The sequence below is a fragment of the Manacus candei genome, unplaced genomic scaffold, assembly GCF_025592945.1.
Source record: "Manacus candei isolate 608988 ecotype Guabito, Panama unplaced genomic scaffold, ASM2559294v1 h1tg000010l, whole genome shotgun sequence".
NCBI lineage: Eukaryota > Metazoa > Chordata > Aves > Passeriformes > Pipridae > Manacus > Manacus candei.
In genome coordinates this window covers 2,151,871-2,165,451 of record NW_026138058.1, presented here as the reverse complement: position 1 = coordinate 2,165,451, position 13,581 = coordinate 2,151,871, and the positions used below count along the sequence as shown (strand labels likewise).

General features: G+C 36.1%; 2 long non-coding RNA genes across 2 annotated transcripts in view; one reads left to right on the top strand and one right to left on the bottom strand.

Moving 5' to 3' along the window:
* LOC127466531 (uncharacterized) overlaps positions 1-13,581 on the bottom strand; it is a 550,827-nt gene that overhangs the window by 420,533 nt on the left and 116,713 nt on the right. The gene's annotated exons all lie outside the window — the stretch shown is intronic.
* On the top strand, positions 2,219-9,314 carry LOC127466532 (uncharacterized). Its single transcript, XR_007902771.1, has 3 exons — positions 2,219-2,581; positions 8,240-8,323; positions 9,228-9,314. It is a non-coding gene; the product is annotated as an uncharacterized LOC127466532 (long non-coding RNA).

Here is a 13,581-nt window from a genome sequence, read left to right as displayed (position 1 = left end):
CTCATTAACAAATCATAAATTAGAGTAGATACAGTATCTGTCACCTAAATGAACACTTCTCTCAGATCTCACATGCCATTTGTATTTCTCTAAATACACATAATCAGAAAAAAAAAAGTTTGCAGAAAATATTCTAGAATAACAAGTAAAAATATATTTCTAGGCACCTCTATGGAGGAGTCTTCAATGGTCAGATTACAAGTGCTTTGCTCATACACATATTAAGGACAAATTAGAAGTTGAAGAACTCTTTCTTGCACAACAAATCTGTTGCAAAATCCCCATTCACTTCTCATCCCAGACATCTGTAGATTTAAGTCTCAAATTTACAGTCAGAAGAAGGGAGGGCTTGTTCTTTACTTGCCTGACCAGAAAATGCTCTTCTTACTGAAGAAATTGTACTGTTTCTGTACAGTATATACTCTATAAATAGCTGAGTAAGTTTAAATACATGAAAATTAAATAAAATTTAATGGAAAGTAACTCTTATGGCAATATTCTTCCAAACAGCCTGATCTTATGTCTCTTAATGCCTACAGCAAATAACTAAAAGACAAACAGAGAAGGTTATTTATTATTAACTTATAACTACTACCAGTTAGGTTATTTGGTCTGTGAAAGAGCAGTTTATGTTCAGATATGAAAATAGGCCTATAATTAGAGAAATATTATATTGTTCTGTATTATTTATATTGCTTAGAATTATGTTGTACAGTAGATATTGTTCTCATAGAGTTTAGCTCTACAGCTTTTTTAGTTTCTTCACTGAAATAAAGTCTTATGAAAATTAGATTTTTTTATCGGATTGTGAAAAGTCATAGAATCACAAAATCATAGGATATCTCAAGCTGGAAGGGACCCACAAGGATCCAGCTTCATACTCATCACAAAACAGACTAAAACAAAGCCATATGACCAAGAACATCATCCAGTTGCTTCTTGAAATCCGACAGACTTGGTGGCATGACAACTTGCCTGGGGAGTCTGTACCAGTGTCTCAATGAAGAACCTTTTCCTAAGGTCCAATCTGAATTTCCCCTGATGCAGCTTCATTCTATCACTGGTCACCAGAGAGGAGATCAGAACCTTCCCCTCTGCTTCACCCCTTGAGAAAGCTGCAGGCTGTCATGAGATCACTCCTCAACCTTTTCTTCTTCTTCGTCAAGCTGAATAAACCAAGTGACCTCAGCCACTTCTCATAAATCTTGCCCTTGGGACGTGTCACCACCTTGCTCGCCCTCCTCTGGACACACTCTGATAATCTGATGTCCTCCTTACATTTTGATGCTCATAACTGCACACAGGACTTGGAGTGGGGCCTCACCAGTGCAGAGCAGAGTGGGACAATCACCTCCCTTGGCTGGCTGGTGATGCTGTGCCTGAAGCGCCCCAGGACACTTTTCACCCTTTTGGCTGATAGGACACACTTCTGACTCACTCAGCTTGCCGTCAATCCAAACACACAGATCTCTTTCCATGGGGTTGCTCTCCAGTCTCTTATCCCCCAGTCTGTATTTATAAGCAGAATTACTCCATTCCAGGTGGAAAATCTGGTGCTTGCTCTTGTTAAATTGCACACAGCTGGTGATAGTCCAGCTCTCTAGTGTATCCCAATCTCTCTGTAAGGCTTCTCTACTCTCAAGAGGTTCCACAGCTCCTCCTCATTTATTATTATTTGCTAACTTACTTAAGGCATATTCAATTCCTGTGTCCAGATCATTTATAAAACCGGTGATATGGTTTGAAGGTGGCTCCCTGCCAAGTCTCCAAACCTTACCACAAGAAGTCCCCCCCCCAAACCTCAGGGAGAAGAGGGAAAAAACAACCAAGAAAGACCAAAATGAGAGAGAGACAGCTAAAGCAATATATATAAATGTATTTACACTTATGTTACAGTTATATACAATTGGAATATATATATAATTTCACAAGGGAAAGGGAACGGGGAAGGGAAAAGGAACAAAACCAGAATAAAATATATATATATAGCCCGATAAGTAGCCCAGTATCTAGCAACTAAAAGAATTGGCTAAAAAACTATCTCACTACTCTCCTTGGGACAACAGGGAGTCTCTCCGGAACGATCGCCGGCAGCCTCCTCCTCCCAAGGTCGGCAAGGCCTGACCAGGCCTCGCTCCCCAGCACGGCAGATCAACAGCAGGGAACCTGCCCCTCCAAGCCTTCCCTCCTTTCTTCTTATAGTCTGGCTTACGTAAAAATCGTAGGGAATACTGGGTAAATCTGGGCCTTTCCTTGGTTACAAACTGGTCACCAAGGAAGGCCTGGACCAAACTACCACACCACTGAAGAGCAGTGGCCCTAAAACTGAGCTCTGGGGAGCCCCACTGATGGCTGGCCACCAGCCTGGTGTAACAGCCTTTACTACAACCCTCTGCACCACACCCATCCACCAGTTGTTCACCCACCACACTGTGGACTTCTCCATCTGTGTGCTGGACATTTTATCCAGAAGGATACTGTGAGAGACAGTACCGAAAACTTTGCTAAAATCCCGAACCACCACATCTACCAGCTTCCCTTGGCCAGCTAGATGGGTGGCCTGGTCATAAAAGGAAAATAGGTAAGCAAGATTTTACCTGAACCCAAGCTGGCTGTGACTAGCAATGACTGCACTGTATTTGTCACAGCCTCTGTGTGACACTGTATTTGTCACACAGAATAACAGCCTCTGCAATTTTGGCAGGCACTGAAGTGAGGCTGACAGACTTATAATTACCAGGGTCTTCCTTTTTACTCTTCCTGAAAACTGGGACACCCTTTGCCAGCTGCCAGACAATGGAGACCTCTCCAGACTCCCCAAGACCATTGAAAAATAATACTGAAGATCTCACAATGACATTGGTCATGCTTTATCTAGATCTCTATGTTTCTTCAGTAATTAGTATTAAAAACTTAAAGACAGAATATTTGTCTAGGGATGAAAGGGATAGCCTTGAGTATAAAAGAATTGTCAGGAAAATCAATAAGTGTTCCAGCTTCAGAGAAAGACTTAAAATTGTAAGCTTATTTGTTTGAGGTTTTTTTCATATTATAACAAAGATCACTAATGATTACAGGCTATGGAAATGATAGACATTGCCATTGTTGTGAATGGGTGAGTGGAGGAAATAAAAATCTTACTCTAGTTGAAAAGATTATATTAAATGAGGAGGAGCTGTGGAACCTCTTGAGTGTAGAGAAGCCTTACAGAGAGATTTGGATTCACTAGAGAGCTGGACTATCACCAATTGTGTGCAATTTCACAAGAGCAAGCACCAGATTTCCCACCTAGAATGGGATAATTCTGCTTATAAATACAGACTGGGGTGAATCCCACTGGGGCCCAAGGACTCATATGGGCCCAGCTGGAGCAGCAAGTCTTGAACGAGTTCAGAGTCATCTGGGGGTTTATCAACCCCCAGTTGTGGTCTTCCAGCTCAAACTCCAGTGGTCCAAGGGTCCATCATCAGTGTTCAATACAGGGGCAAAGAAGGAATTGACTATCTTTCTACATTCCTATCTGTGAAGTCACTGACCTCATCAAGTAATGGACTGGGTTAATTCAACTTGTTACTTTGACTTCCCTTGGTGTTTTTGGCATCCATCTCGATTTCAGATTTTTTTTTTGTGAAATGAAATCAACAGTGGTACAGGATCACACTAATGTGTGGTTGAGCTTGGAACTGCCTTACCACAATACTTTAATGCCTTTTAGCTGTTGTGAAAATTTTCTCTCACAGCTTCTCTGCAGAGACATCTGGTCTTATGACATTATCTAGACAAACAAAACTTCAAGTGTCATCTTATAGCAATCTGAGACAGCAATTTTGGTTTTATGGTCTAGACAATTTTCATTTAAATAATGTTAAAACATACTTTTGTCCTGACAACCAAACCCACCTTTTATTGACCCTGACTAATTCAATACAAAATGATGTCTTTTCATCTGAAATTTAGACAATAATGTTTGCAAACCTTTGTGTGAAAACTGATGAACTCATAATATTATCCATGTTTGTAGTTCATAAAGTGCCTTCAATGCAGGCATACACAGTACGAGTAATAATTCTACCTCATTATTCTCAATAGTTTCAGAAAAATATGCATTTGACAGGCATACTAATGCCTTCTGGAAAGTAGGTTTGGATAATATACACCACTTAGCAACAAAAACAACTTCTCCAATTTTCCTTCTAAACCAGAACCAGAATAAAAACAAATAGGCAATTTGCATATCACAGCAAACAATTTGCATCAGAAGTATACAGGAGGAAGCAGCTCAGATGCACTGACCACTGCATTAACATTTTTGCTTGTTTCCTCTTCACAATCTGAAGAGAAAATACAATTAGGGCTGTTAAGTCACTGAACAATTTACTTTGAAAATCTCTTGTAGGCAGAAATGAGTAATTTTAACACATTACTGAGAGGACTTTCTTATTAATGTGCAGGTCAGGACAGACTTGTAAAATAAAAACACTGTAATGGGTAGAAATCGTGGCAAGAGACACAACGTAAGGACTAAACAGAAAGATACAGAACAGTTTCTAGCATATATTTTAGGTGTCTTAAACACCAATTGGGAGGTTAAAACAAGTTGTTATGTGCTTTATCTAGATCTCCATGTTTCTTCAGTAATTAGTATTGAAAACTTAAAAGACAGAATATTTGTCTAGGGACAAAAGGGATAGCCTTGAGTATAAAAGAATTGTCAGGAAAATCAATAAGTCTTCCAGCTTCAGAGAAAGACTTAAAATTGTAAACTTATTTGTTTGAGTTTTTTTTTCATATTATAACAAAGATCACTAATGATTACAGGCTATGGAAATGATAGACATTGCCATTTCCTTGAATAGGTGAATGGAGCAAATAAACATCTCACTCTAGTTGAAAAAAATGTCACATCCCTCAGTCCTTTCTTTTTTACCTTGATATTATATGGAAAATTCAAACTTAACAAAACAATTATTCTTTCTGTCAGGAAAAACAAGACGGAAATCACAGAGTGCTCTGTGAGCATACTTTACAGATAATTTCCCAAAGGAGCCAGTGTCTCTCCACAGCTTGGGAAGGACTCAATAATCTCTCAGAGGACTGACCCTGAAATGGGTTCACTGTATTCAGGGACCTGAAGGAGTCAATTTTTTAACATTCCTTTTCATTAGTCTTTCCATTTTAATTGGCTATGAACAGAATGTCTCTTTGAAGAAATATAATGCAAAGGAAAAAGAATTAAGGATCACAAGCAAGTTCCACGTATCTAAAAATGAGACATTTTCTTTTTGGACTGTATTTCTCTTGCATTTTTAAATTAAATTTTCTTTTACTTCCCCCCATATTCATGAAATTACTACTCAATGATAATGGCATATTAGTTTTGCTCTTATTCTCTTAATATTCCCCATAATTGTTTAACCCCAAATATTCTGTCCTTTTGTCAGTTTTCCCAAAGTATCTGTATTTTTCTCTTCTTTCTACAGCTTACTTTGTTCACATACAAACTTTTTATGTATTCATGTACAAAAAAAAATGTAAGCACAATGTAAATTTTAAAAAAGTAAATTTTTAAAAAGTAAATAAGTATTGCTCACAACTAGATATGCCTTGGCAAAATCACCTTAAGAAGAGAAAAGATGAGGGAAACCATCAAAGAAGCTACTGCTTAGTATTTTGAAAGTAGATGAATCTTGGACAGTGTCTAGAAAATCAGAAAACCAAAATTATAAGGAATTTAAGAGACATGTGTTGTATGATGCTCTCATGAAACTTGGTAGAAAAACCCATAAATGTGTCATTCTGCAACACTAGCATACAGCAAGAAACATAATTCCTTTTAACAGGACCCAGCACAATTCTGAAAGGGCCAAAGAGATCAGGAGAGCCATGGCATAGGTATCATGTGTATCTCTTCTGCTGTCTACAGAGGCTCTTGGAAGGGGAACAAAAAAAACAAAAACAAACAAACAAACAAACCAAAACAAAACACTCAAAAAAAACCAACAAAAAAAACCCAACAAAAAAACCCCAAAATGCAAAATAAAAAACCAAAACAAACCGACCAAACAAAAAACAAAAACAAACAAACAAACAAAAAAGAGTAAAACCATGTCTCTTACTCTTACTGTGGTTGACAGACAAAGAAATGTTGCAACCCGGATGGCACAGAAGTAATTGCAAAAATATATTTGCAGGAGAAGAAATAAAATAACCCAAATATGATATGGGAAGCAGATGTCCCCCTTCATTAAGACTCTGGTAATTCTTCTAATTTCATTTATTCAGCAATTGGTGAGCTGTCCTTTTCACCTACAGATATGCTGAGTGTTCTGTCATTTGGCAACAGATTTACAGTCAATAATATTGATAGTTTCTCTTTACTTGAATTGGGATCTTGCCACTCCTGAACTGTAAGGTTAATAAAGATAATAACTAAATGTGTTCTGTTTAATCCGACCAGAGGGTGTATGGGAAATCAAAGAATGAAACATAGAACTAAACTCTAGTTTAGAAACACAGAACTACTGATCTAAATATATCAAAATACAATGCTACTGCACATGGCTAAATAATTCACTCACCCATAGGCATGCAGCTAATATATTACTATAATGATTTAAGTGTTCCTGAGATGACTCCTTCAAACACAAAAAGATTAACAACACAAAATGCAGCCTAGAATTTGGCATTTCAGTTCTGGAATGAAATCAGGATGCTGAGAGAATGAGGTACTTAAATGCTTTGTGGCTTTGGAATATCTCCATTTAATCTCATTAAGCAAAACCAAAAATGCTTCCTAGCTGGAGAAAGATTTAACAGCCCTGAACTTTCAGAAGACACAAGGACACATGTGCAATTTATAGTGGTTTCCAATTTCTACACAAATATTCAATGAATCATTTAGTAAGCATTTCTGAATTCTCAAAGACTAGATATAAATATAATAATTTAATGAACCCATTCTTCAAACTTACTCAAATAATTTTACTTTATTTTAGAAACCCCCATGAATATCTTCAAGACAAATCTTTGGCAAACCCTCAGCTGCAGTTAATTATTTTATCCTCTTACAGTTAAACTTTCCTTTAGCTTTGCATGATGTGTCTTCCTGCCAAGATCCGGTCACTATAAATGTGTACATTTTTCACTGGATTTATCACTGATTTTTTTTTCTTTAAATTATTTTTTAAAAGAAAATAGCTGTAATAATGAGGGCAAAAGTCATAGTCATATAATAAGTCCAACATTTCCAGGGTTTTTAAAGTTTCTTGTATAATTTTTAAAGTCACACATGACACTTTTAAGTTTTGATGAGGTAAAAAATAGATTTGAAAAAAGCAGTAGTAATGAAGATGCACAAACCCCTTCATTTCTGGTTTTTCCCCCCACATTCTGTAACAAAAAGGATTATGAATTCAAATAGAAATTGGCAAAATTTTCCAGTAATTCAGCTGCAGATTATTGATTACAAACTTTCTAAAATCAGAGTGCTGTGCTACTCAGTACTTCTAAATTATAGCAGAACTGAGACATTTGGGGCACAGCGCCACTGGTGGAAACACAGGCTTTAAAAGTCCTTCCAATAATAACAATACTCACCAAAGTTATGTAGAAGTGTCATGTTGTCAGAGAGAAAATAGACAGAATATCATGATCTCTTAAAAAGGGAAGAAACTTTAAACTATGTTTGTATTCAAATAGCTGCCATTATTTTTTTTGCTATACAATTTTCCTTTTCTGGTTCTGTAGAGGTAAACTTCTTTATTGTTTCAGCCATGACTACAGGATATCAGTGGGCCCATAAGTTGACATTCAATTGACAAAAACATCCAAGTTTTATGACACCTACCTCAAAGAAAGCTCTGCTGTAGCAAAAGAAAAGAAGATTACTTGTGTTTTGTGATGTGACTGGGTATTTTCTAGTTTGCATTTCAAAATAGGCAAATAAGTCCCAGAGCAGTCAGATGAGGAAGAAAGTTTATAGGTTGGCCTAACCTTCTCATACATCCTACACTGGCAGTTATTAAACAGAGTTCTGCAAAACCCTTATCCCTTCTCAGAAAATACACACCTGACCAAAATCTAGGAATGCTGGATCAGGCTGTGGATCATCAGTACCATGGAAGGAACAAGGTACATGTACTTGGCATAACAAAATTCCAGTTTAACTAAAAGTTTTCTTCCCCAAAACACATATGGAGGGAAATTAGCAGTGAATGACCACTTGGTTTCCTTTCACCAGATTTTTTGGATTGGCTTACCCTAGCTGACAAGTTTGTCTTCCTCAGGAATATGAAGGTTTGGAGGGTGCTCACAAAGGCAGCAGGTCTGCTTTATCACTGCAAGCCTATTTTATAAATTTATTGCAGAATCTTCCTTTTATGTAGAATATTCAAAACAAGTGAGTCCTAAACGTCTTAGAAAGAAGACAAGACAGACCTTAACAGAACAGTGTATCCATTTCCATTTAGAAATTCCTACTCCAGAAAGTACTATTCTATTTGGTTATTAGCTAGATATTGTTATTAGATTATTAGATATATTGTACCTACTGCAAAAACACCGCGGTGTTCTTGTGCCAGTAGGAATGTTATTTCTCCTTCTCAAATACTTGCTGAACTCCTGCAGGCCATAAACAAACTTGATCTCTGTACAGGACTTTATATGAAGGAACTATCCTGCACTCATAATAATAGTATGCGGTAGAAATCAATATTTCAGTGGAAAAAGGAGGGGTTTTAAAGGCAAATTCCAAGCATGCAATTCAACAGTAACTACAGTCACTGTTGAATAACTTTGAGTTATTCTCAAAGGAATATATTCTTCAGGTAAGGTAGGGTAATCTTTTTAAAACATAGTTTTATCATAGTTTTATCACTGCCTTTTCTGGAATAAAGAAGGAAATTTTCCCATTACACCAACTATAAGAGGACAGTGACAATTTTCCCACTTTCATGGATCCCAGGGTTGAGGTGTTTTTAGAGGACAGAAACATAAGTTTGAATTCTAGTGCTTTTGGAGCTCATTATGGTTTGTGGCTGTTTGTGACTCAGAAGCCTGAGACCAAAGAAGAAAATGAACTTGCACTTCTACCTGCAGTCACTGTGTCAGTCACCACCAGGCAGAAAGAAAAATTTTAGTATCCAAACACTGGGCCCATGGAAATTGTTAGATACATTAAGCTAATAAAGCCACAATCTGTTTAAATCCTTGCCTGTGCTTGCTTTTAGGTGACCCATGTCCAAACCAGAGATGAGAGTGATTATTTGGAGTCTATCACAAACCTCTGATGGTGGCCAGCTACACAGGAGCTTACACATGACAGGCTATTAGCATATAGCTACATATTTTCTAAGCTCTCTGCTTTTGGAGAGGTGGCAGCCTCACTATACAATTTGCATAAAAAGTAGTGTTTTCTAGAAAATAATTCTGAGGGACTTGTGTAATGTGAAAAGCAGAAAGCAATTCTGCTTTCTATTCTGCAAGCTGAATAGTTGCTTAATTTCTTTATGTTGTAACAGTAGTCAGGAAACCAATTTGCTTTGTCTTCAAAATCAATAGCATTGTGTTCTGTGTTCCAGAAAATCAAAAGACAGTCACTGTAATATATTTAACAGGACTTTTTTTTGTTTCAGGATACTTTTTTTTCCTTAAGAGTTCATTGTTGCAACAGTTAGGCATTGGAATTGGAAAAATTACATTGGAAAAATTAATTGGAAAAATTACATGGAGTAAAAGATATGCCTGAAAATTCCAAATTCAAAATTAAAATCATTCAGACAACTGTAGTGTGATTATTTCTCAAACATTAAAAAACTGTGCCATAAAATTATTGGTAGGAATGCATCACCCAGGACTGAGAAGTTAGGAACTGTAGAACTAAGGTGTTGAGAAACCCTTTAATTGCCCACCTTGTGTGTGCAATAGTAGCAGAGTTTTTAATCACATGCACTATTTTTTTCCCCTGAGAATAACTGTCTCACTCCATGCTTACTTAATGACCAGCTACTCAGAGTTTTTTTCCTTACAGTATTTAGTGAATGACTCCATGGTATATTTACAACACGTAATTCCAGAGCAACTCCACTAAGGAAATGATGACCTCTCTCGTCAGCTTTCCTGGAAATAAGGTTAATATAGTATCTAAAATAAGAAATAAATGTCTTTTGGAAAAAGACATTACATCTTGCTGATCTTCATGTTGTTAATTTTGACAGCTTCTGGTAAATGAGCGAGGTAGTTTCTAGCTAGTTCTTGTACAATTTAATTTCTCTGATTTCAGCGTGGATATATTTCAGTTTTAATTATTGTTTGATTCCGAGCTGTGGATTCATTTTTATTTTATATTTCCTAGAGTTTTGCTATATATAAAGCACTTTTTAAGGTAAAAATATGGATTCCAAATTTTCAGTTCATGATTTGTTCAGATCTTACTAAGTAGTTCCATTAGGCAGACAAACTGTGAGTGCTGAGCAGCTACTGTTACACAGGATTTGAAGGGGGAAGACATATAACCAAGTTTTCCAATAGCAATAACCAAGAAATCATCATTCCTCATTGTGGAATCTTGGAGGAGAGGGAATAAGAGAAAATATTGCTATTACAATAATTCACACCAGATTTATTCTGAAAGTCTACGAATTTAAAATTAAAAGAAACCCACAACTATCTGACTTTATTTTTCAGTGTGTGAAGAGAGAAATACCATGCATTAAGCTAACATTTCCTTATATTTTTATTTTATGACAGGTTCACGTGTAGTTTAACAAATATGTCATTTAGTTTGTAAAGGCTCCACAACTTTGTGAATAGCATGTAAAAACATTAAAGTAGTAAACAACAAGTTTCCTGTCTGACAGCATTGTTAACAGCATTGGTGAGTGTAATTCCTCAGGCACAGCTTTCAGACCCACAAGGATGTAAAGACTACCATTGTTGGCCATATTAAGCTATTTTTTTATTTACTTTTAACCAAAGATCAGTTGTTATTTAACTGCTCTCTCACTGGCTCCACAAAAGCAGTGCTTTGGCTCTATAAAACTTCCAGAGTTCCAGAAACCAAAATCAACACTTGTGCATACACTGAGGCTCCACTTCAAAGAATACAGATGACTGTCAATTAACTTACTACTTTATGTGCTGTTTATTGTAATATGTTTTTCAGTGGTTAAAAGAATCGGTCTCAAGATAGTACATATGAAAAGAAATAAAAGTAATATTTTGCTCATACTAATGAAGACAAGCCATTAAACTTTGACCTTCTCCTTAGATTAATTGTCATGGTCCTGGTTCAAACATGAGTGTCATCAGCAACAGTTTTTTAACATCAATTAGCGGGCATTAAGCAATTAATAATCCTTAATAATTTCTACTGATCTACAGATAAATATTCTCAATCAGTAAAACTGGCAAAAAAATACTGGTATCTGACTCAGTTATAGCAACTCATGAATCCTTTACAACTTGAGGTTGGTATGCTCAAAAGTTCTTTGTAAAACAAAAGCATTTTCTTTGACATTCTAAAACTGTTGATTCATTTTGAAATAATGTCCAATACGTGAAACTTTAAAAGGTACCAGTGGGATTTTGACCCCAAAAGACTTTTTTATTAAGAAAAGAGGACAAAAAAAGAGCTACATTCTCTTTTTTTTTTTTTTTTTTTTTTTTTTTTTTGTTGATCTGGAGAATTTATATTTCCATCTGTACAATTAGACAAGAAAACCAAAAAAGATCAGTTATTGCCTTATACAAATCATCTATATAGCAAAATATATGCATGGCAGAACCATAATATGACTTTCTCCTTGCTGCAGAAACCTGCATCATTGCACAGCTTTTCCAGACGTTTTAGATGCATTCCCCGTGCATTTATGAGACACAACATTTGTTATCTTATATTGAGTAACCAGACATCATTTTTTCAAGGCTTTTTGCAGACACTTTGAAATATCAGAACCATATTCTGTCTAGAAAGAAAGCAGTTGATTAAAATTACAGCCAATTTATGCAGTTAAAGGTGTACTTTTCTTTAAACGTTTTACAGACCATTCCCTTCTCTGATATTGTAGTTAGTTTGAGGTTTCACTGCAGATTTTCCAATTAATTTTTCATTCCTTAAAAGTTAACAGCAATGTTTGTGAGATGTTTTGTTTCTTAGCGCTAAATAATAAAAAAACCCCTATCCTAAGGCTGTTAATAGAAAGGATATTAGTTTAGAAATATTAGATCTTCACTTAGTCTTAAAGAAGATAGAACGTGACTTTAATTTCCAAAGTCACGTTGCAAAAACAGGGCACCCATGCCCACAAGATTTGCTCTTACACAAGTATTCCAATTATTTCCCAGAAAGAAAAGAAAAAAAACATCGACTAAAGAAGGGATTTCAGCTGTTTCTATGTATCTTTTCCTGGGTGAGGACTGATTTCAAACTGTTAGGGCTCTTACAAAAGATGAGCTTAAATGGCAGAACTGTAACATCCTTGTAACGAATTTCCCTGCTGTAATACTGAAATAATGTAGAAATATTATTTAACAATTTCTCTCATTATTCAGTGTAACAGCTGCCTTCTAGGCAAAGTATACTACTTACTTATATCTTAAATGCATTGAGAGTACTGGAGAATATCTATGTGCAGGAGAAGGAATGAATAAAAACTTAGATGTGAGGGGTGGTGAAGTGGGTCCATGGCTTTTGAAGGGTTTCCTGGTGCAATCTGATTTTATAAATATGAGGATATTATTAGAGACATTTAAATTAACTACAACACTGGAAATCTTCCACCACCCAGTCATCCTGAAGGATTTTGGTCCTGATCCAAGTTTCTTCATGTTTAGAGCACCACAAATACTGTTCCTGTGTTCTGGCAACGGGGCTATCAATGTGTAAATTAATCTCACATAAAAACCAGCACAACCAATTCTTGCACTTAATCTTGAACCCAGCAGCGAGAAAACTGAAGCTTCAGTCATTCCTAAGGAAAATAGAATTTGCTGTTTGGATCACAAATAACATTGTGGATGCAAATGGTTGTTTTCTATAAAATAATGAGATATTTTACTGAAAGATTTATCTGTGGCTTTTTGCTTCAAGGCAAATAGAGAATGTCTACCTCCACTGGCACAGGGCAAATATCTTTAAGCAAATTATGAGAATCAATGTTAGTTACTCTAAAAATACATTTCTACTTACTAAAAAAGCTAGTTCATCTATTGTTATTTGCACTGCCATATTATTCAGAGATCCCATTCAGTTTACAATGTCAGTAGCCCTGAACAGTAGAAAGGCTATTATCCTATCACCAAAGAGTCTAAGGAGTAATAAAGAGTGGCAGGATAACAAAAAGCATGTGGAAAAATATGGACCATACAGGTTCAGTGATTACGTAGCAATGGAATGTATAAGGGAGGCAAAATTTTAGCATATTTCTGGGTTTTTTTCTTTTCATGGAACTCCAACTGCTTCTTCACTCCCTTCAATTTTCATCCAGTACCATTTTTGGTGTGGTAGAGGCATAAAAAATTTCAAATAGTATGCCATTACAAGTGGAAGAATGTAAGAGAGGAGTAGGATCAATATATTAAAAC